At 46.8% G+C, this 25,064-nt stretch overlaps 2 pseudogenes; one reads left to right on the forward strand and one right to left on the reverse strand.

Annotated features, from left to right (window-relative positions):
* Positions 1-15,892: 15,892 nt before the first annotated feature.
* On the reverse strand, positions 15,893-22,889 carry LOC100990228 (golgin subfamily A member 2-like; annotated as a pseudogene).
* Positions 22,890-22,946: 57 nt separating this feature from the next.
* On the forward strand, positions 22,947-24,675 carry LOC129393971 (uncharacterized; annotated as a pseudogene).
* The last annotated feature ends 389 nt before the right edge of the window (positions 24,676-25,064 follow it).

Consider the following 25,064-nt stretch of genomic DNA (forward strand, 5'->3'; position numbering starts at 1 on the left):
CGGCTCACTGCAACCTCCTCAGCCTCCCGAGTAGCTAGGATTACAGGCGCCCACCACCACACCTGGCTGATTTTTGTATTTTTAGTAGAGACGGGGTTTTGCCCTGTTAGCCAGGCTGGTCTTGAACTCCTGACAAGTGATCCGCCCACCTCGGCCTCCCAAAATGCTGGGATGACAGGCATGAGCCACTGCGCCAAGCCCAGATTTTTAAATGTATTTTACATTTTAAGATGGGCAGATACATGAAGAGATTTTGGAAACAGGGAAGAACAGACCAAGCCCTTTGACAATCTAATTAAGTCTGTCGGCCCTTCTGGGGCCCCTCCTAATGCCCCCAGGCCTTTTCCACACAGTGCAGTTCTGACAGAAAGCGGGAGAGGCATGGAAGCTTAGGGGAAGCTGAGGGAGACTGCTGCGGACAGGGCTGGTGGGGGTTCTGCCATGGTTTGGGAGGCAGAGGAACCTATTTGATTATATAACACCTCTCCAACCGAGGAATCAGCCAACCCTGCAGATTGGTGTGTGTGTGAGGAAAGCAGGTATAGAAGTGAACAGGGAGGAATTGCCCAGAGTCACAAAGGGCTCCCCCCACCCTTATTCTCATCAGTCTTCTCCTCTATTCTGTTCTTTTCTTGGTCGCCTTTCCCATTCAACAGTAAGTGTAAGGCCAGACTCCAAATAAAGGCCGCTAAAGTATTCAAAATAATTGTGGAGAGTGTAGAAGTTGAGACATTCGGCTTTGAAATCAGAGAGACAGCTTTTGTGTAAGCTCTCCCACCTATTAGGTGTGCGACGCTGGGAAAGCAATCTAAACTCAGAGCCTCTGGTTTTTCATCTCCACGTTAGTGATGCCATAACTTGTAGGGACGACCATCCGTCACAGCGCCTGTCGAGGTCAATGCTCAGCTAACGAGAGCTAGCAATGCTCCTCCTGCATTTCTACCAGCGTCCAGCCCGGATGCCTCTAGTTCCCTTTAGCACGTGTGTGTCCTATTCTCATCTGCTTCCTGGACTCAAGTATGAGGGAGTGGAGCTAAGATGTTTTCCTTTCCAAAGCGCCCTTTGCAGACTGTGAGGAAGGATGGGTGCTCCTGACCCTTACAGCCGGTTCAGGTGTGCTGGGGTCCAAGGTCCCAGGTCTCTGGAGGAGTTTGCCCAGAGCTAGAGTCCACCTTCACCCAGAGGGCATGGAGGGTCTTGCTCAGGCTCTGACCCAACCTCCTAAGGAGTGCCCAGCTGAGGGCCAAATGTAAGAGGCCCTACCATTCCCAATCCCATTCTGACCTGACTGTCTCCACACACTTCTATACTCCCTAAGAGGAAATACTTGAGTCACAAGACCCCAGGGTACTGTCCACTCCTCCCCAGTCCAAATCCCACCTCCTCCACAACAAGAAGGCCCCAGTCTGGAAGCCCAGTCTGTCTGGGACCTCTGCCTGAAGCCCTGCCTCTCCATCAGGGGCCCTTCATCCACCCTCCGTGACCACCATATCCCCCACCTTGACCTCTCCTCCTTCCCCTGCTGTGACCCTTCAGGGCACTCTTCCCTATCTTGCCTTTTCCCTTCTCCCACGCATGTCTAGGACACAGCGCCTCACCAGGCTTTGGCGCTGGAGAGCTTCTGTACCTGCTGAGGGACACTCCTACCAGGAAGAGTGGCCCCACAGTCAAATGTCATCCCTCAACTTCTCCTGGGCACATTTCACTATTTCTTATACCCTTCTCCCCCATGCCCTGGGGCAGCCCTTTATCCTTTCACTCCCAAATCTGTCCCCATCTGACCTTTTCTGAGAGGTCTGATGAGAGGTACATTAAGTCTGAGAGAGACAGCTCCAGCTTTAAAAGTGGGGCTTTGAGTGTCAGTAACTGGGGATTGTCAGAGCTAGCCTAGCAATGGAGACAGGGACTCTGGGCCCCTGGAGTCTCATTCTCAGGTCTGAGCCCACTATGATTGTTTGCCCCCAACCAGGTGTGCCTCAGTAGCTGGGTATAAACATGAGACATGTGTCTCCCTGGGACGACTGTGAAATTTGTGGGTTTGTGGTGGGGGGCATGTAGAGGAATATGCCTTTTTATTTACTAGTAAAGAATACGTGTCTGATCATGAGTGTTACAAACTGGGAGGTAATTATGAGCAGAATGGGAAAATAGAGTAGAATTTCTAAATCAACAGGGGACACAGGGGAGAATAAATGGAAAAGAAGGAAAAGCAAAAAAAAAGGATATAGTTAAATGGTAAACATAAAATAAGATGAAAAAATAAGAGGGAGTATAACAATTATTTTATGAAATGTGAGTAGGCTGAATTTTTCAATTAAAAGAGACTACATTATTGGGTTTTGTTTTTTCTAATATATTATTTAATATATTGTTGAACAAGAAATATACTTAAAACAAAATGCTTCCAAAGCAGTTGATGAAAATAAAGTAGTTGACAAAGCCAAATACACACACACACACACACACACACACACACACACGCAGAAATAGTAGTAGTATTATTTTATTAGGCTACGTTGAATAAATTATGTAAAAAATATACACACTACACAATCCAGCACCTATGTGTTTTAATAAGCAAAAACTATTAGACATGCAAAGAGAACCTTGATTTTAAAAACACAACTCAGGCCGGGTAGGGTTGCTCACGCCTGTAATCCCAGCACTTTGGGAAGCCGAGGTTGGAATATCGCTTGAGGCCAGGCATGTGAGACCAACCTGGGCAATGCAGTGAGATCCTGTCTGTACAAAAAAAAAAAATTTTTTTTACTTAAAAAAATTAGCTACTTTGGAGGCTGGGGTGGAACAGATCACTTGAGCCCAGTAGTTCAAGGTTGTAGTGAACTGTGATTGCACCACTGCACTCCAGCCTGGGTGACAGAGCAAGGCCCTGTCTCTGTCTCTCTCTCTGTCTCTCTGTCTCTCTCTGTCTCTCTCTCTCTCTCTCTCTCTATATATATATATATATATGACACACGCAATTCAGTGGGAGATTTAAAAATACCTTCTAAAGGATCCCTTTTGTGTTTGTTGTTTCAAAATTAAGACAAAATAATCTTAGAATTTTAATGTAAATGTCTAAAATAGCTAACAAAATCATGGAAACAGAGACTACTGTGAGAGTCTTATCTCACCAATGTTGCATAAGTTCCTCAAGAGAGCTACTGGATGAAGAAGGGCTTAAAGCACAGGACTGTCCTGGGCACTGCTGTATGCAGAATGGAGAGGGTAATTCTGAGCTTTTGACTGCCTGGAGAACTGGTATAGGATCAGCTATGAGAAGCTGACTTTGCCAGAAGAGAGACCAGGGCAGGGTGAGCCCTGCTGGAGGCTCTAGTTGGTGGTGGTGAAGCCATCAATAGAAACTTGAAAAAGTACAGGGCTGTGTTATTCAGTTCATGAAAAAGTATAGGGCTGTGTTAGTCAGTTCATGAAAAAGTACGGGGCTGTGTTAGTCAATTCTTGTTGCTATGAAGAAATAACCGAGACTTGGTAATTTATAGAGAAAAGAGGTTTATTTGGCTCACAGTTCTGCAGACTGTACAAGAATCATGCTGCCAGCATCTGCTTCTGGTGAGAGCCTCAGGAAGCTTTTACTCATGGTGGAAGGCACAGGAGGAGGCAGCCTATCACGTGGTGAGAGTGTGAGCAAGAGAGAGGGAGGAGGTGCCAGACTCTTTTCAACATCCAGATCTCACGTGAACTCAGAGTGGGAACTCACACATTACCAGGAGGACAGCACCAAGCCATTCATGAGGATAGTGACCCCATGACCCAAACACCTCCCGCTAGACCACACATCCAACTTTGGGGATCACATTTCAATATGAGATATGAGGAGGAAAAACATCCAAAGCATATCAAAGGCTCAAGCCCTCTCTAGGATTGGGGAACATGCAAGGAGACAATGACGTATGAATTGGCTGGACAACATTCAACTATTCATTAAACAAGCAGGTACTACAGGTGGGATAATAGGCTATCATTTCTACCAGGCAAAAATGTAGTTTTTCTTTGGCTACCACTACTAAAGGAGACATTTTTCTTTAAAAGAATATATAAACTTCCCAGCTTGGACTTTAAGGTGCTTGGAACTGATTAGGTCCTCTCAGAACCCGGCCCATGGCCCTAACTCACAATTTCTCAGATGCAGCCAGAAAAGCGAGGTTGAAGGTGCTGTCTGTCATCGAGGACTCATTCTACATCCCTATCCTATACATATATGTGAATAAAGCCTCCTTATGTAGCACTATCTGTAGGTCAGTAATATGTACACATGTATACACACATACATACACACATATATATACACATATGTAGATATACATGAAAGAAACATTTCAACAAATTTTTTGTGAATAAGAATGAGATATTGTGCCTCCCTTTGAAAAATGCTTGATGTTGATATTGAACATGGGTAAGGGTTATCGATATGTGACTGGCTTTATCTAGGTTTCCTGCCTGTAACTGGAGTCACCAAGATGGTTATCAGAAGGACCCCCATGAAACTCCTACTCAACCTCACCTTCTTCCGTGATTTAAAAAAATAAAGACTACATGAGAAGTTTCAGAAGAAATACCCTCAAGGGTGTTTCTTGGGACTTGGAGGAGGAGGCATTAGTATTTGGGTTTGTAGAATCCCCAAATCAGGCAGAAAAGAGCCAACGTTTCAGAAGATGATGTGGGGAGAGAACAGTTGGTAGGGAATGATGCCAAAAGCAGTCTTCTCACTATATTCTGTTGAAGGAAGGTCATCCTTTGCCTTCAAAGAGCAAAGTCCAGTGGGGGAGACACAATATGTAAACAGGCAAATTCAATGCACATGACCATCGCTTTCACAGCAATATGGGCTGGAAGTACACGCAAGACACACCTGGGCCAGGGGCTGTTTTCCTAGAGGAAGCTGTGTCTGAGGCTTGAAAATGAGTGGGAGTTAACTGAATAGTGGGTTTGGGGTGGCAAAGTCTTCCCAGTGGAAGGAACAGTACCTGTGAGGGGTGGAGCACATTTAGGGAAAAAATAAAGTTCCTTATGGCTGCCGCACTGCCTTAGGGGGCAGCAGTGGCAAGAGTGGAAGTGAAGACAGATGCAAGGGCCTTTACACCACCTTACAAAAGAATGGATTTTATCCTGGGGTCATGAGCTCTTTTCCCCGTTTTAGCCTCCTAAAAAAAAATAGGCAAGAATCAGACACAGACACACCCTCAGCAAGATACAGCCAGAAAGAGTAACCTGAGAAGAGTCCAGAGACAAGGAGATGGTGAAAGAAGGAAAGCCAGGCCCCAAAAAGCAGCTCCAGCAGCAAAAAGGTCACGTGGATGGTGGGCAGATGGGTGGGGAGACAAACAGGCCAGGAGACAGTAGCAGAGAAAAGAGCAGTGAAAGGCAAGGGATCTAAAGAGAGAGGGTAAGGGAGAGGGTGTCAGAGAGCCCCCCAAGACGCCAGAGTCACAGGCAGATTCAGACACTGAGGCTCAGACCCCGCTGAGCACCCAGGGGCTCTCTTCTCTTCTCTGACCTTAGGGTTGGCTCTCTTGGCAGACCAGTCCTCTCCCTCCATTGTCAGCTTCAAGAGAAGGGAAGAAAGACGTCTGCAAAGGTTCATGTTTTCAGAGGGGGAAACAGAATAAGTCCCAGTCAGAAGGGTTGACTAAATGGGCCAGGGGTGGAAAAGTAGAGAGAAAATTTTGTTTCAGGAACATTGAGGGAAGAAACAATAAGCCCTCCTGTCCCCTCTCTCCAGGACCAAAAGTGGTCTTCAGTAGCTGAACCAATACCATGGAAGAAAATTTGAAAGGAATTAAAAAAAGAAAGCTGACGGGAAATGGAAGTATTGTAAGAGACATTTCCAGTCACCTTGGAGAGGTGCAGGCATTAGAGCTCAGAGTCTCTGGCCAGACTGCCAGGGTTCAAGTCTTGCTATTATACCAGCTATGTGACACTGAACAAGTTACTTACAATCTCAGTTTCTCAGTTTCTTAAGTGTAAAGTGAGGATGAAACAATAGTACCTACCTCATAGAGATGTTGGTCAGGTAAAAAGAGTTCCATATTTGTAGACTGCTTCAATAGTTATCTGTTGCACAGCTATCAATATAGCTGTTATTATGATTGCTCCTTTTTCCAGGCATGGCCTCTCCTGGTACCCACTGTGATGTCATATACTTTCAAAGGCCCCATCAGGGCTTCTCTGACCTATTAGAGAGTGACAAACCCACTCCAGGTGTGTTTCATTAAAGAAGTTATTCCCATTTAGTTGTGGCTTGTGGAATTTGATTCCCAGAAATAAATTTGAAAAGTCTTGGAAAGTGTGACTACTGTGTTAGCAAAGTGTGGCTGGGTGGGATTGGCATTAGGGCTAAAAGACCTTTTCAGACTCTTGATCTTTGAGGGTCCCTACTGTTGCCTCAGAGTGTAGCCAAACAAGAGCCAGAGGGCCTGAGAATTGTCACTGGTGGGTTGACAGAGATTTGCTCTCCTAGTGCCGCTCCACAGTGGGTTTTAGTAAACTTCTTGAAAGAGCTTGGAATAAAATTGCCACTGGGGACTATAAGACTAACTGCTGCGCAGCCACAGAACTGAAAGATGAACCCTGAGCTGTTCCACCTGGCAGGGAAGCAAGGCTTATGGATGAGGGGCCTTGTGGGAGGTGAAGAACGCAACAGATGGTGGCAGCCCCCTCCAGCAGGAGAGTCCTGGGAAAAGCCATGTCTGTGAGCTCTTTGTGGCTGATGCTATGTGGCATAAGTTTGACCCAGCTCAATGTCTAGAATATAGTACTCTTTAAATGTCTGCTGAATGACTGAATGAAAAGAGGTGGCTGAGGAAAGCATATGCTGAGAGGATCCTCTAGAAGCCTCCCTGATTAATAATGATCAGCTACTCCCTGAGACCTTGAAGAAGAAGACAGTGCTAGAAGCTGCTGCTCAAAATATCTAAAAGTCTGCAGAATAAATCTATGGCCTCCACTAGGGCCCATAAGTGGAAATTTGGAAAACCTTGATAAGTCCCATAGTTCCTGCAAGGGACTCCTTGAAATCTTAACATAACCTATCTAAAACCTCTAAAAGGAAGTCTTGGAGCCCCTGCTGAAATCCTTGGAGAAACCCTCCCAGGAAGCCTTGCAGCCCTGTCTGAAGCCCTGGGAACACAGCCAGGAGTGATGGACAACCTTTTGGGGCTGAGTCAGTCGCATGTGTGTATTAGGGTACTGGGCTCTGCCTTTGTAGCAAGAGTAGGAGGTGGGGAGGAAGGTCAATGTTGCTTTGTTTTAATACCATTGGCTTTGTCTCAGCTACCTAGACCCAAAGAGACTGGTCAAAAAGGAGAGGCCAGGGAGCTTCCAAGTATTTGATCAAGATAGTGGGCTTTGGAAATATTGACTCTTAGTGGTGGTCAGCTGTGGGGCTTGAAACCATTTTTTTCTAGTTTTTAAAAATTTTTGGTTTTTTTGTTATTGTAGTCTTTTATTTGTGTTTTCTCCACATATGTATTGAAACCACTTCTTGATAGTTTTTTGTTGAAAGATGTTAGAATCTAGGAGAGCCTGCAGGCAGCCAGGTCAGGGCACAGATTTTGACAAACACGAGTACTATCTAATCATTTGTGACCCACTGGGGCCCAACAACAACAACAACAACAAGTTGTTCTTTGATCACAAATAGATGATTGAAGTAGTTCTGCTCATGTACTCAGATGGCTTCTTTCTCCAGGCCTCCCTAGAAAAGATTTCTTTGAATGCATTTAGCTGTGAAAGGAAGACACACAAACATTCAAGTGCTGAGATTATGTCAGAGACAAATACAGAAGCAGATTCAAGAACAGCTTCAGAACAAACAAAAAATGTAGATTGATACCATAGCAGAGGGAAAGGGAAGAAATGAATCTGAAAAAGAGATGAAAAGAAGGCAGTGAAGACACAAATCAAAACTCACAGTATCAGAAATGAGCAGACAAGAAGAGCACTGCTATCAACTGGAAGATAGTCATTCAGACAAAATATAGCCCAATATAGTCATTCAAACAGACAATATAGCCCAATATAGTCATTCAAACAGACAATATAGGCATCTCTGGTATAGTTGGTGAGCTTCTTTAGAAAAAATCTCTTTCTATAATTCTGAGAGAAGAAAAATGAGATATGAGAAAAGTAGTTTGAGGGATGTGTCTGAAAGGAGCAGAAATGGAAAGAGACAAGGATATATTGGGACCACCAAATAATAGAAAATTGTTTTCTCCTTCTTCTCTCCCACTCAGCTCCACCCCCAAAAGTGTGGAACCCTAAACCCAAGTTCCCAGATACCAGCCAAGGTATCCTTTTCAAGGATAGCAGTCTCAGGCCTACTATGTTAACTCTTCTCTGCACAAGTTGCTTCTGGTGAGTCCTAGCTGATGTGCTCCCAACTAGCCTTCCTTTCCAATCCAGCTAAAAAGTTAAAATCCAGCTCTGGCCTTGGGCACCATTTAAGTGACCTGAAACAGTGTAGGTGATGCTGAGTGGCTTTGCTGTAGGGAAATGAACAGAAATGCTCCCAAGCTGACTTAAAATGGAGAAAGTTCCTAGAGTTACTTCTGAAACCTGACACCCCTCAACCTCACCCCTACTCCTAAACTCACAGCCTCTCCATGGCCTGATAGAAACGGGTCTTGGACCTGGCTGCCTTAGGGTGGGATTCCTCTGGTTGGTAGCTTCTGCCCTGCATGACTGGGAGCCTCCTCTCAGTGTCCTCAGTAGGTTAGGGCTGGGCTCGGTGGCTCACGCCTGTTATCCTAGCACTTTGGGAGGCTGAGGTGGGAGGACTGCTTCACCTCAGGACTTTGAGAGCAGCCTGGGGACTTGGGAGGCTGACACAAAAGGATTGCTTGAGCCCAGGGGGTTGAGACTCTAATGAGCTATGATTGTGCCACTGCACTCCAGCCTGGGTGACAGAGCAAGACCCCATTTCAAACAATCAATCAGTCAATACAAATCAGAAGATCAGCTTGTGAAATGGGGGATTGTATTCTTGCAGTGCCCTCTTCCCACCTCTTGGGTACTCAGGGCTATCCCTTTCTACTGCATCTCCAATATCAATCATCCAGAAGGATCTAGAATCATACTGATATTAAACAAGCTTGAAAACGATATGAATAGTTTTTTTAAGGCTAGGCTATTCCCCCACGATGAGCTCTGGAGGTGAGCTTCCACCTGCAGTCCAGGGACTCAGCCATTCTGCTTCCCACCTGAAGATCACACTGATGGAGTGGGATTCCTATTGGTTTCCCTACCTCTCCCTGGAGGGATGAATGTTCATTCTCCTGGTTGGCAAAAGGGCTGGGCAAAGATGGAGCCATCATGGCATTTATCGCTGGAGTCATCCTTGGGGCAGATCTAATTGTCAGCAGCTCTGTCGCCTAAAATCAGACAAGGAATGGCTGGAAATTAGGAGTTAAAGGCAATTCAATGGCTATTACAAAAAAGTAAAAAAATAAGAGATGCTGGAAAGGTTGTAGAGAAAAGAATGCTTATACACTGTTGTTGGGAGCGAAAATTAGTTCAACCATTGTGAAAGACAGTGTGGCAATTCCTCAAAGACCTAAAGACAGATATAACATTTGATCCAGCAATGCCATCACTGGGTATATACCCAGAGGACTCTAAATTGTTCTGTTATAAAGATACATGCACACGTATGTTCATTGCAGCACTATTCAGAATAGCAAAGATATGGAATCAACCTAAATGCCCACCAGTGATAGACTAAATCAAGAAAACGTGGTACATATATATACACCATGGAATACTATGCAGCCATAAAAAAGAATGAGATCATGTCCTTTGCACGAACATGGATGGAGCTGGAGGCCATTATCCTTAGCAAACTAATACAGGAACAGAAAACCTAACACCACATGTTCTCACAAGTGGGAGCTAAACGATGAAAACACATGGACACACACAGAAGAACAACACATACTGAAGCCTATCGGAGGGTTGGGGTGGGAGGAGGGAGAGGATCAGGAATATGGGTATATGGGTTCTAGGCTTAATACCTGGCTGACCAAAAAAAAAAAAAAAATCTGTACAACAAACCCCCACAACACAAGTTTACCTATGTAACAAACATGCACATGTACCCTTGAACTTCAAAGTTAAAAAATAAAAAATAAATACATTATAGCAATTTAAAATGTGAAAACTTGATTGAAATACGATTCTTCTGGTATTTTTTACAGTTATTTTGTTTAGGTTTAGGAGTTAGAATTTCCCTAGATATATTTATCTTATGAGAATTCAAGAGTTTGTGGTAAGACCAAAATCAGATTTTAGGGGAAAATAGTAAGGGACAGGGAGACCTCATAGCAGTCAAATCTGTGTGATCCAGGATTTGGACCAGAAACACACTCCTTGATGGGTTTATGTTGAAAGGTTTAGAGCTGGGGGCTGCACATTCAGAAATTTAGATTCCCAAAAATGCCCTATACTCCTTCCCCTGCTGATGGAAACTGGGAAAGCCTTAGTGTAGCATAGCCAGAACCGGAAAACTAAACATCATTTGGAAGAGAGATTTTTCTAGTGTCTTTTCTGAATCCTATGTCTTGTGACTTGTGCTAGGTATGTCTGAGCATCCACCTTTTTTAAGGGGAATTTGCATCCTAATTGTAGAAGGCAAATTCACTGTTTGCTTGGATCCCCCTCCCAGAATTCACCCTGGGCTCATTTGTACAATGCGGAAGTTTGTTTATAGCTCCCTTGGCCCACATTTTGTGCATGTTTTGCCCTTTTTAAAGAACCTCTTCCCCTGTACCTCTGACCTTCCTCTTCTTTCTCTCCTTCTTCTCACAACTTACTCATGTAGAGATAAAAGATCTGACCATTTATATCCTAGAGTGTTTAATGTTTAAGAAGGTCCAGGCTCTTCACCTAAGGAAATGAAGCTGATATACTCAAATGCATTATTAGCAGGGTTTAGTTTACTTACCTCTTTAACAAAGTGAGGCTTTCCTGATGCTCCTTAAATTCCCAAAATGCTGTCACAGAGACATGTTCCCATTGGTCAAGGAGCCTCTCAATAGTTCATAACAAGCCCCTAAGGATGGTAGCTCTTTTCCCTATTCTCTAGGGCAGAATCTGACAAGAGTCCAGGGAGGTCAGTATTCTTGATCCACAGATATTGTGGCATGGGACAAATAGACATTGCAACCTCATCTTGACTTAAGCTAGTGTGTTCTGCCTCTGTAATTGGTTAACTACCCTTTTCCTTGAGTCCTTCTGCCCTCCATTGCTGAGTTGGTTCTAGTCTGCCTGTGACAGTGAAATATAATGTGCTTATTTAGGAAAATCAGCCAAACATGCAAGCAATAAAAGAGAGACAAAATAGTAACTAAGAGTGACAAGTGTGGAAAAAGACGAATGCATAGATAATATGTACACATATAGCAGGAAATAAATATGACAGGAGAAAATATGTAAAAGAAGGGACAGTAAAGCATAATAACAGAATTTAGAGATTTATTCTAGGAATGCAAGAGTGGTTCAACATACAAAAATCAATCAATGTAATAATATAATATACCACATTAATAGAATGAAGAGAAAAAGTCTGCGTGATCTTGTTTTGTTTGTTTTCTATGAAACAGGGTCTCATTCTGTCACCCAGGCTGGAGTGCAGTGGTGTGATCTTGGCTCACTGCAACCTCTACCTCCTGGGTTCAAGCAATTCTCCTGCCTCAGCCTCCCAAGTAGTTAGGACTACAGGCGCGCACCACCACGCCCAGCTAATTTTTGTACTTTTAGTAGAGATGGGGTTTTGCCATGTTGGCCAGGCCAGTCTCAAACTCCTGAGCTCAGGCAATTCACCTGCTTTGGCCTCCCAAAATGGTGGGATTATAGGCATGAGCCACCGTGCCTGGCCTCACATGATCATTTCAAATGATGCAGGAAAAGCATTTGACAAGCTCCAACACGCTTTAGTGATAAAAACACTCAGAAAACTATGACTAGTAGAAGGGAACTTCCTCAACATAATAAAAGGGTATTTATTTTTTAAAAACCACAGTTAACATCATACTCAGTAGTAAAAGACTGAAATTTTTTCTAAGATCAGGAATAAGACAAGGATGCCCATTTTCACCAGTGCTATTCAACATCATACTAGAACTTCTAGCCAGAGCAATTAGACAAGAAAAAGAGAGTGCATCCAAATTGAAAAGGAAGAAGTAAAACCATTCACAGATGACATGATTCCATATATATATATATATATAAATCCTAAAGAATCTACAAATAAAATTATTAGAGCTAACAAATTAACTCAGCAGAGTTAGGGTACAAGGCAGAAAATCAGTTATATTTCTATACACTAGCAATGGACAACCCAAAAAGAAAATTAAGGAAAGAATTTCATTTGTAATAGCATCAAAAATAATAAAATACTTAGGAATAAATTTAACCAATGCAGTGCAAGATTTATACACAGAAAACTGCAAAACATTGCTAAAAGAAATTAAAGACACCAATAAATGGAAAAACATTCCATAATTATGGACTGGAAGACTTAATACTTTTAAGATAGAAATAATGACCAATATATATTTTTTAAATCCTAAAGAATCCACAAATAAAATTCAATGCAATCCCTATCAAAACCCCAATGATCTTTTTTGCAGAAATAGAAAAGCTCATCCCAAAATTCATACGGAATTGCAAAGGGGCCTCAAATAGCCAACAAACCTTGAAAAAGAGGAATAAAAGTGGAATTCAAACACTTCCTGATTTCAAACTTACTACAAAGCCACAGTAATCAAAACAGTGTGGTACTAGCACAAGATTGACATATAAATCAATGGAACAGAATTGAGAGTCCAGGATGAAAGCCATACAAGCAGGGTCAATTGATTTTCATTCAACAAGGATACCAAGACCATTTGAAAGAATAGTATTTTCAACAAATGGTGCTTGGACAACTAGATAGCCACATGCAAAAGAATGAAGTTGAACTCTTACCTTACACTATATACACAATGAACTCAAAATGGATCAATGATCTAAATATAAGAGCTAAAACCATAAAACTTTTAGAAGAAAACATAGAGGTAAATCTTCATGACTTTCGATTTGACAATGGTTTTTCTTAGATATGACACCAATAGATTCATTCCGTACAGGAAGCAACTGCTTTTTCCCTAAACTTTTCTATGTATTATAATGCTTTAGAAAATAAACTTAAATTTTAATGCCTTAGGGAAGTTATTTTATTATTCAAACAGAGAACCCATGGTGGCCAGACATTCCCCAATGCTGCGATGCTAAGATGAGTGAGAAATAGCTCCTATACCATAAGGTTCTTTAGAGTTAGTGGAGCTGATCTTAGGGTGAAGCTGGACTTGGGAGCTGAAACTAGGATTCACCCCTTAGAGGTAGCCTCTGTGCATGTGTTAGGAAGTTGCCTAGAAACCTCCGAACCAAGACTAGGTTTGGGTATATGGAGTTCTCAGGTGTCAGTTTCTGGGGAAGCGAACTGTGGGAAAAACATGGAGTTCTCTTGGCTTTTGTAGAATGTAGGTCTTCACTGCTGTTCAAAATTAGGGCCTGGGGCTGCCTCTTTGAGGTAGATCAGTTAACAACAGAAACTGGGTAGTGCCTGAAAGGGTTAGCTTTCGTTGATGGTAACAGTAGGTAGTAGGTCAGGAGGACAACTCAAAGGAGCCCAGAGAGAGATGAGATAGGACACCCTTGACTGACCACTTCTGACCTACTGGGACAAAGCATGGAGAGGAGGGATGAATGGGCCCTGCCCCTGTGGGAAACACTAGATGATGCTCTTTCTCTTAGCTACTCTTTTACCCATTGGCTCTCCTGAGGCCCTGCCATTCCTACTTAAAAGAAAAAGGTTATCAGATGACAGAATAAGAGATCAAATTTGTAAAAATCAGAGAAACAGGTGAGATATGCAGAGAATGAGAAAAAGAAAGGTAGATAGTCTTGCAAGCAAATAGGGGTAGAAATAAGGCCCCAAACAGGAAGAGATTAGTGACATCAAAAGTGGAGACAGAATGGGTCGCTGGAAGAAGGATAAGGGCAAGAGTAAGGAAAGAAACAGACATGAGGTTAGTAAGAGTGCTTCAAGAGGGGAGTCATCTTGCAGTATTCTCTCTCCTTTTCATTGTTTAGACACAAGCATATACACAAGCATATTTTAGCTGTCTTCCAACTCTCTCCCTCTTCTCCCCTTTCTCCTTTATTCCATAATCAGTGTTCAGAGCCTGACCACACCATGCACTAGGCTAGAAATAAAGAGGAAAAAGATGAATGAAACCAACTCCCCGCTCTTCATCCGCTGCTTGTGAATTATGTGATGCTCTCCAAAGGGCAGGGATCATGACAATTAACTTGTAAGTTGGGCTGTAGTTGGGTGCCAGGGTGGGGTGGGCGGGGCATTCTGTGTATATATCAGAGGAAGACTGATTTTGATCACCCCAAATTTGGGTCCACGGCTGCCAGATTGGCTGAAACTATACTTGGGCTAGGGAGCCCAGCGACCTGAGTTGTGGCTAAACATATAGACCCTTAAAGTTTATGGCTCCCCTGAGTGCTAGTTGGATAATTTAGGATTGCTAGGTAGGCAGCTGTGGCATCCTCACTCACTTATATGCACATATTGTGGAAGAGATCATTAGATTTTATCCACTTTTCCTGAAATAATACATATTAATGGAATTAACACACACAGAGTTATGTACTATTATCAGAATTTGATATAAGATATTTCACCATCAAATTATGGTTCCTCATCACATCTCCTTTGGAAATTGCTCTCTCTGCTGCAGATGGCATCACTAGGGCCCACTTTTGGAACCTCTCCCAAGATGTGCCCTAGAGTCTATGGAGTTTGGATGTTTTATTCCAGCTCCTCCTCCACGCCTTTTGATGCTGTCAGCATTCTTCAGAGTAGGCTCCTCTTAGGTTCCTTGATTTGCACATAATCTCTCCTGCCCAAATAAACTCAGCCATGCTTAGCAAGAAGCTGCATAACTCATAGGAAGTGAAATTTAAAATCATCCCCATCTTTGCCTTTCTAAGCTGCTGCTCAAAAGAGAATCCAGTAACATAGAGTGAGGTCTAGGGTTTCCAAGGATCTGTACTTTCCCCTATATCTGGAGTGGGGTAGCTGATGTCACTTCCAAATCTCTGGCTTGTGAATAGGTTCTTATTCTGCCTGTTTTTAAACATGCCACCCTCTCCCACTGTTGGCATCTGTGGGCCATATGGAAAGAGGGAACTTTTTCTCTTGAGCTTCTGTGAAGTACAGTTTATTTTCTAGCTTTTCCATTTCTCTTTTCAATGCTGAAGTATTTTTTAAGACTTCCTTTTAGTCAACAAGTGCCTTCATGTTTTGTCTCCTCTTCCCTTAGCAAAACCAAAAGTAAGGTATCCTTTGGCAAGGAGCCAGGTATATCACATCAAGGTAAAATGACCCATGGTTCCTCATTTTGACATTCAACTTACTGCCCAAAGGAAGATTTCAGTAGCCAACAGGAATGTTGCCCCTCCAAAGTGTGCCACCTCCAGTGAGCCTCCCTGTCATGCCCGGCCTGTGGACAGCCAGCCCCCGCCGTCACTTCAGTCCCCCGCCAAGCATGGGTGTACTGTGTAGGCAGCCATGTGGCCTGATAGTCTCTACCAGTCCTGCTGTCTCTCGGCTGAGAATCAAACCCATCCTGAATGATGGGAAATGTGTCCTCTGCTAGCTGTGTTTTCAGTGGAGCTCAGGGGAGGGAAAGGGCCAAGCCATTACTAGGGTGCTGTTGGGAGCAGTGAAAAGGCCACATCCTTTCCAAAGGACACTTTTCCTGGAAAGCCCCTGGAGCTTAGCTGGCTCATCCTATGAAGCCGGTTCTGGCCACTAGGGCGCAGGGCCATGAACTCAGCCTGGAGGAAGCCTGCGGGGCAGCTGGCACTCTGGAGGGACAGACAGAACAGGCCACCAGGTGCAGACAGGCAAGGGAGGCAGGAGGATGGAATGGAAGATGCCTGGGCTGGATGGAAGTCAGTGCCCTTGGGTGCTGGTACCTGCCTTCCCGGCCACCGCTAGATCAGGATTCTGAGCCTGTTGGCTGTCAGGGCTGGACTGTGCCCCATAGGCACCACGGCAGTCCCCGTGGAATCCCCCAGGTGTCACCAGGCAGCATCCAGGAAACAGGCCTGGAAGGTCCCCATCAGCCCAGTTGGACATGCTCAGACACTATGGGGCTCCCCATTCAGTGGCACAAACTCCAGGAGCCAGTGAAGGAAATAGGAACACACCAGGATGAGCAGTATGGCTAAAAGCTATTTATTCCAAAATGAAAAGCAAAATAAACAGGAGTCTCATCACCAGGGAGCCATAACCCCATCCCTGCCTCCTTCCTCTGTCATATGCTATCAAATAAGTTTCCCAGCCACAAATAATTATTAGAACCTCCTCCCCATGTGCCAACTCCAACCTCTGCTATGTATGATACAGGGGGCAGCCCTACCCCCAGAATATACAAAATGTTACACAGATACAATATGTACACTGGGGAAGGGGACCCACCTCCAGCAGCTCGTGCCCTCGCCTGGTCTACATTAGCTCCATTGTCCTGCCTCAGCTGCCTCTCTGAGTAAAATGGGTGCCCCCATGAGGGAAAAATCGCTTTAGTGGGATTAACGCCATCAGAGAGGCCATGAGGCTTCCTCGAAAGAAATAAACTCTGAGCCTCTAGCTCTTAAATAACAATAATCATCTTCCAGAAATTTAAGGACTCAGCCCTGGCCAAGGCGGCAAAGGGTCTGCACTTGTTTGTCTCAACCCATTAGACAGGCGGCTTGTCTTGCTACTCTAAGGGTAAAAGGGTGACTGGGAAGGGGAGCTAGGGACATGATAGGGGCACAGCCTCCAACCCCACTTCTCCAGGCTTTGCTGACGGTGGCCTGTTTTTATTATTTTTTATTTTTTAAATTTTTACCCATGACTATTTTTTAATCCCATAACTTTTTTTCTATAACTTTTCCATAACTTTTTTCCTTAACTTTTTTCCATAACTAACTTTTTTCATAACATTTTACCTACAGCTTTTTTCATAATTTCTTTAATCCCATAACTTTTTTAATCCCATAAATTTTTTTTTTTAATTTGGTGGCCTGCTTTTAGATGACAGTGATCTTCACCTCATCTGCACCTGTCTCCCTCATTAGATAGGGGTCTTATTTTGCTACTGTAAGAGTAAAGGGGTAACTGGGAAGGGGTGGCAGGGACGTGGTAGGGGCAGACTCTCTGGTCCCATTTCTCCAGGCTTTGCTGACAGTGGCTGGCTTTTAGATGATTGTTACTTTCATCTTGCTGTCCTGAGCTCAGTGAAAAATGGGGATGCAGGGGTTGCTGCCCAAGCCTGGGCGCTCCTGGGGGTTCTGCATCTCATGAAGCAGCCGCATGATCTGCTGTGCGGTGGGGCTGTCGTGGGGAAAACCCTCCCCAGCCTCTTCTTGTTCAGGCTCCACACTGTGGGAGATCTTTGGAGACAGGGAGGCAGGGCTCAGAGCACTGTGTGAGCCCTCCCCTCATCCTGCCAGCCCACCCTGCCCAAGGGCTCTACTCACCACCCTGCTTGTTGGCAGCCCCAATCTCCTGGGGGGCTGGGTCCCATGGAGCAGGCTCATCAGCAGGGTTCTGGGCAGCTGCCAGGAATCTGCCATGCCACTTGTTGCAGTCGCCCACAAACTGCAACACCAGCTCCAGCAGCTTCACCTGGAGGGAGGGGTGCTCAGCTGCCACGCCCGTGCCCACACCCACCCCCACCTCCACCCCTGCAGAGATGTTGCACGCCCTACCTTCATCTCCTCCTTGTCCTGAGCCAGCCTGCTTATGTACTCATTCTCCCGGTCCACGTCTTCAGCACTGACCTCTGGCTCTGGTATGATGTGATGTACTTTCCTGCAGGAGGACAGGGCTCAGACACTGGGGCCCCTCTGACCACCCTGCAGCTCCCCCTGCCGTGCCCTGACCTCTCGCTCACTGATGGTGTCTGTTTGTCCAGACAGCTGAATGCAGCGACATTCCAGTTTCTCCACCCGCTCCTTCTCCTGCATGAGCTCCATAAAGCGGCTCTGGAGTCAAAATAATGGGGTCACATCCCCGCAACAACCTGCCCCGCCCCCACCCTTCTTGGCCATGCCAGGAGAGACTCACTCACCTGCAGCTTCCCCATGGTCCCCTGCAAGGCCCGGTGGGTCTCCCCACACAGAATCGCCCCCAGTCCCTGGGGCTGAGGCTGCTGCCTCTGGCTCCTTCTGGGCCAAGGCCACTGGGTAAGACAGGCACTGGCAGTGCACCCTTTGCTCCTTCAGCTGCCCATGTAGCTGTGCCTGCTCCTCTTCGGCACTGGCTAAAGCCAAGTTTTAAAATGCCACCTGCGGGCAGGAGGTGTGCATTCTTGTAGGGGGATACACAGGATGAACGGGCCAGGGCAGTAGAGAGAAGCCCTTCCCTTGGGGCCTCAGAGGGTGCACCTATTGGTCTCAGGTGAAATGGTGTCTGACCACTGGCTCCCAGGGAAGGGGTGAGGGTCCAAAGAAATCAGAAGGCAGAAAAACCAAGAGCATAAGGGTGTCTGGGAGGGAGGAGAGAGGGAGGAAGCAAAGGTGGGACATGGGGAGTCAGGCTCATCATGGTCTCCCAGCTCTCCAGGTCCTCCAGGATGCTCAGCATGGACCAAGGCTCCTCCTCCTCCTCACTCTCCAGTCCATCTCCTATGGGGGTGGGGCGGGGCAGTGACCAGAGGGGTCCTCAGACAACCCAACAAGGGAGTACAGTGGGCCCACCTCTGCCCCCACCCTCACTGTGTAACCCTAGGCCAGCCCCTCCCCAGAGAGGAATGAGTAGCTGCTCTTTATTTTTATTGCATTTTTTTAAAGAGCCAAGGTCCCGCTATGTTGCCCAGGCACAGTACCACTACCTATCTACCTGGGAGTTCTGACCTGATCCATTTCTGATCTGGGCCAGTTTACCCATCCTTAGGCAACCTGGTGGTCCCCCACTCCCAGGGCACCATATTGATGCCGAACTCAGTGCGGACACCCCGTCGGCATAATGATCAGCTGTTCTAAGGGTCTCTTCCAACTCCTCAATCCTATGCTGCTAACAGTCCCCTGCTCCTCCAAGGACTTTCTCCTCTTCCTGTGACTGGTCTCCCCCGTACCTTCCCCAGGGAGAGCCATGAGACTCAACTGGGCCTGTAGCTACTGGTTCTGCTTCCAGGCACTCCTAAGGGGTCAGGAAAGAGAATGAGAAGGCATGGATGTTGCCAGGTCTCATCCCCCTCGGGGACCTGCCCTCAGCAACTCCCTTTCCTGGGTCTCCTGCAACGCTTGGCAGGCCATCTCTGCTACTCTTTTCTCTGGTGCTGCAGCTGGTCCACGAGCTGGATCTGCAGAAATAACTGCCTGTGCAGTGCCTCCTCCTCAGAGATCAGCTGCTGATAGTACTGCTGCAGGAGACCTCGGCACTGGTCTCCCCGCTGCGGCAGGCTCTGAGCCTCTTGGTTCTTCAGCTCCACCTGCAGGAAGACCCTGGGTGTGAGGGCAGGTGGTGGCTGGCTTCCAGATTCTGGGCCCAGAAATAGGGTAGCAAGGGTACTGTGGGACTCCGTCGCCTGCCCAGGCCCCTGGCCCCTTGCTCCAGGCCTAAGTGACCGCCTCCCTTGCGGAGAGCCCCATGCCTCCTTCCCCAGCCTCAAATCACACACCCATTTCCCACCATTTAACCTGTAAGCCACAGGTGGAAAAGCAGAAGGAGCCAACCACCATCTGCTAAGTGTGCTACATGCCTAATGCTTTCCATGTATTATCTCATTTAATTCTGAGCACCTCTGTGAGGAAAATGCTCATTTCCTTTTTAAGTGAAAGAAACCAAGACTTAGAGATGGAAAGTAGTTCAATGGTGAGCAGTGGAGCCGAGGCCAGAATTCAGTTTGAATCTAAGGAGCCTCTTATACCACTGTTTTTTCCCTGTGATTGGGGGTGCTCCATGTCTCTAGCTGGGACAATAGCCAGCTAGAGGATATTGGGAGGAGTCCAAGGCTATCCACCTCTAAAAGTCAGAGGGCAGGAAGCAAGAAACAGTCACGGCACTGCCCTGGAGGCTGCTAGGGTCACCTGTACCCCAGGCTGGAGCTGCCTCTGGCCTCCCACCTCCCTTCCCCAGAGGCTGATGCCCACTTCCCTGCCCTTCTTGAATTGGGCGGGGGTTACCATCTCCTTCAGCTCGCCCAGATACTTCTTCAGTTCGTGTTTCTGGGAGAGCGCGCGCCTGATGGTGGTACGGTCGTTCCGCACGGTTTGCCTGAGTGCCTCCACCTGCTCCTCTCAAGGCTCGGCTTTCCACTCAAGCTCCAGCAGCCTCTCCTCTTGCTCCAGAATCCTTTCCTCTTGCTCCAGCAACCTCTTCCTGCTCTTGGTTCAGGCGACTCAAGCCCTCATTTTCTTGCACATGGGCTTAAAGCTGTCCTGTCAGATTCTCCAGCTCCTTCCGCAGGTGTTCAGCCTCTGCTTGTAGCTGCTGCTCCACCTCGGAGGGCCCTGCTGGGGGCTCCGGGAGTAGGGGTTCAGCTGAGAAAGGAAGCGGCCTTCCGCTTCTGCTCTAGCAGCCTCTCCTCTTGCTCCAGCAACCTCTCCTCTTGCTCCAGCAACCTCTCCTCTTGCTTCAGCAACTTCTCCTCTTGCTCCAACATCCTGAGCAACCTCTTCCTGCTCTTGGTTCAGGTGACTCAAGCCCTCATTTTCTTCCACTTGGGCTTGAAGCTGTCCTGCCAGATTCTCCAGCTCCTTCCACAGGTGCTCAGCCTCTGCTTGTAGCTTCTGCTCCACTTCGGAGGGCCCTGCTGGAGGCTCCGGGGGCAGGGGTTCAGCTGAGAAAGGAAGCCGACAATAAGGGCCTCTGGATTCTCAAAAAAAACCCTCCTCTTGGTGCATAGCTCCTCTCAGGTTCCCCAAACTTGGCCTCCCTGCTAATGACTCCTCGCGCCCTGATGGTAGCCAATCTTCCAAGCCACTTTCAGATAGAGACAACTGTGGGTGGCTGACAACAGGCACTTTTTCCTCTTTGCTGATGGGGACATTGAGGCTCGTGGAGATGACAAGACTTGCCGTCTCCTAGCACAGACCTCTTTCCCTCTGCCTCAAAGCCTTTCCATGCATCCACCTCCCTGGGGCATTCTCAGCCATCCCCACAGCCCTCTGATGCCAGTCCTGCTCCCAGGTCACCCCAGCCCCAGCTTACCCATCTGGTTCCTTAGTTCAGCCAAGCTCATCTCCAGCTCCTGTACTCGACTCATGCTATGCGCCGTCTCCTCCCTCAACGTGTGCACCTGCCAAAAGCACAGGGGGAAAGGGCCCTGCAGAGATGGGCTGCCAGCTGGACAAGCTACCATCTCCCTCTCTGCCCCTACCTCCACAAAGCCCAGACCCATGACCACCTCTGGCTGTGCTCCTCCCATTTCACAGATGCCTGGAACAATCAAGTGACCTATCTACGGTGGGGGCTGAAGGGTCAGGTCTCACCTGCTCTGACATCTCCCGCATCCTCTGCCACCACATGGCACTCTCTCCATGCAGATACTCGGCATACTGCTCTCTCTCCATTTGCAGATACTTCAGCCACTCCATCACCTGCAAGAATGGGCACAGAAGTTAGGAAGGGCTGTCTGGTCCTCACATGCTTCTGGCCCCCTGGGGTCACCTTCCTTCCACATCCCTCCCTCTGCAAAGCCTCACCTGCCCCAGGTGTGCTTCCAGCTGTGCCCATTCGTCTGTGGGCTGCTGTAACTGCTGGTTAGCATCAGGGGCTTCACACCAGCTAGATAACTGAATGATGAAGAAAGAGAAGTTTCTATCTGAGGAGCCTGGGCTGTTCCACACAGTGCCCCTTAAAAGGGCTAGAGCTAGGTTCAATGTACAACTTGGTCAATAAAGATCTCTACTGTGAAGGTGCTTTCCTTTAGAAATAAAAAATTAGGTAATTTTAAAGAGATCTCAGGCCAGGTATGGTGGCTCATGCCTGTAATCCCAACACTTTGGGAGGCTGAGGTGGGTGGATTGCTTGAGCTCAGGAGTTAGAGACCAGCCTGGGCAACATGGCGAAGCCTTGTCTCTACAAATACAAAAATTACCCAGGCGTGGTGGCATGCGCCTATAGTCCCAGCTACTTGAGAGGCTGAGGCAGGAGGATTGCTTAAGCATGGAAGGCGAAGGTTGCAATGAGCCGAGATGACGCCACTGCACTCCAGCCCAGGTGACAGAGCGAGACCCTGTCCCAAAACAAACAAACAAAAAAATAAGAAATCTACTCTCTATTATTACCGTGGAATAGTCGAAGTGTTGGCTCAAACCTCAGAAGGAAATAAACAGGCTCATGAGCTAGCCGTATAAGTGTAATCTATAAAATAATGATTTTCATCTATGCTGCATTAAAAAAGAAAAAATTTAAGCCCTAGCCCTGAGATTCTGATTCCCCAGATCTATGGCAGGGCCCCAATCCGTAGATTTTTAGCAGTCTCTAGAGGATTCTATGGCAGGACCAGAACACGGACTCAAATTTTCCAGCTCTTGGCTAGAGCCTTCCCATACCCCACCACCCCTGGGGCTGCAGCCTCTCACCTGTTGAAGCGTGAGCTCAGTGAGTTCCAGTTTCTTTTTCAGCTCCTCCAAGTCACACTGCATCCCTGCCTTGTCAATCAGTACAACTTGAAGCTGCTCTGCCAAAGCTGAGTTCTCCTGCTTCAGCTCCTTATTGCTGTTGCTACGGCCAGAGGCAGTAGAGAAAGGAATGAACAAAGAACAGAAAGGGCTGCTTTGGTGATCAGCCCTCTACCCTCACCCCACAACCACAGAACCATGGCACTGGAAGGGACCTCAGGAATCAAAAGTCACAGGTGGCAGGCCAGAGAGAAGACATGAGTTCCCCAAGGCTATCCCATGAGTCAGAGGCACAGCCGGCCCTAAAGCGTAGCCTGTGCACGCATTCAAACCTGTGTGACCACGTCACCATGCTCACATGCAGCCCTTCCACCTCCCAGCACATCACCCACGCTAAGGGCCCCACACCTCCCATCCCACCCTCCCCCGTCCTACCTGTTATTGTATAACTCCAGCCTGAGGGCATCGCTGTCTCTGGTTAACTGGTTGTTGTACTGAAAATACAGAAAGGTGAAGTCAGGATACAGCAGGCAGAGAAGCAGCTGGCAGACTAGGAACGACAGCTACAGTGACTATTCCACAGTAACACTTCCTCACTCTCAATCACGCCTGACATGTTTGCAAGGCATTTCCAAGCCCACAGTCTCATTTGTTTCTCAAATAACTCAGTAAGGGTGGAAGGGACAGGGAAAGAGATCGAATTTATAGCTGGCTACCAGAGGCCCAGAGAAAAAAGAGAATATTACTATTGTTATTACCGTTATGACTGCCATTGTTGGAACCTTTATTGAGTGCTTCACCAGGCACCATGCTAACAATCCCATTTAATCCTCACAACCACCATAGGAGACAGTTACTATTATCACCTCTATTGTGTCGTTGAAAAACATGGGGTATTAGAGGTTAAGTGCTTGTCTAAGATCACTCAGACAGAGCTGGGATTTGAACACCCAGGTATATCTGATTCTCTAAGCCCATTTTTTCGCTGTGAGGCAGGAAAATAGGATCTGGAGGCAGGGAACATAAGGCCTGTTCACACTTCAGCTATAACAGGAAATATCCTCTCTATGGGGCCTATGGCTAAATGACTTTGTAACTTTACTTCATCCTCTCCATTTACATAGGGCATACCCCAAGTAACCAATGGAATCCTCTAGGGGGTAAACTCCCAAAAATTCTGTAATGGTGCCTTTGAGCCCTTATGCTCGGGTGTGCTCCCACACTGTGGAGTGTGCTTTCAGTTTCAATAAGTCCTTTCATTCCTTCCTCGCTTTGTTTGTGCATTTTGTCCAGTTCCTTGTTCAAGACGTCAAGAAGCTGGACACCCTCCACTTTTAACAGCTGGGGGTGGGGGCACAGAAGGAAAGGGGGATAATCTTGTGTTCAGTTTTTGAAGGGTACATTCTCATAGTCCAAAACTCAGAAAATACAGAAGGGAAATATCTCCCAGCCACCCTGGTCCTTTCTCCTGAGTTTTTTACAAATCCTTGCAGACATGTTTTATGTATATTATCATAGTACACACACACACGTGTTCCCTCTCTCTGCACAAATGTTAACATACTAAAGATACTCTTCTGTACCTTCACAGTGCAAGTACTATATCTCCCACCTAGGACTTGACCAAGGCCACAGCCAGGTAAGGGCAGGGTAGGCACTTGGCCTCCGAGCTCTGCATCCAGTGCTCGCTCCCCACAGCACCCCCCAACTCACCCACAGCAGCCGACACAGCCCCAGGCTGACTCTAACAACCACGCACAAAAGCAGCGAGAAATGGCCCATGCTGCTTTCTGGGCAGGACGCTCCATCCTGCAGAAGGGACCTAAAGGTCCCTCACTCCTCCATCTGGAAAGCCGGGCTGCCAGGGTATGGGGCAGGCGGTTGGACTCACCCTATCTGCCTTCCTCTGCTCCTGCTCCAACTCTCCCACATGCTGCCAGGAATACAGCAGATGGCTGGCCAGATCCTCGGCCTCTTCTAGAATGAGAGAGGTTGAGATGGGGCCCAAAGGACTCCCCCTAAAGGCCTGTCAAAGCACCAGGTTGAAGGATGACGGGTGCCCAGATTCCCACCTTCAAACTGCCTGGCAGCACGTTCAGTGTGATACAGTGCTGTCTTCAATTCTGCTTTCTCAAACATCAAGATTCTAATTATCTGAATTGAACCTTTAGGAGAAAAGCCAAGCAAATGCTGAAAGAGGAGGAAAGCAACATTCTCCATAGGACAGGAGGGAACTTCACACCCTCCACTCACCTGTAATTGCCTCTTTAGGGCTCCCCGGTTTTGCTGGCTTTCTTGCTTTTCCTATAGGAAGAGGAAGACAGAGCACTTACTAGGGGGAGGCAGAGATGGCACAGCAAGGGACATGCCCCTAG

Source organism: Pan paniscus, chromosome 16, assembly GCF_029289425.2.
Source record: "Pan paniscus chromosome 16, NHGRI_mPanPan1-v2.0_pri, whole genome shotgun sequence".
Classification (NCBI taxonomy): Eukaryota; Metazoa; Chordata; class Mammalia; order Primates; family Hominidae; genus Pan; species Pan paniscus.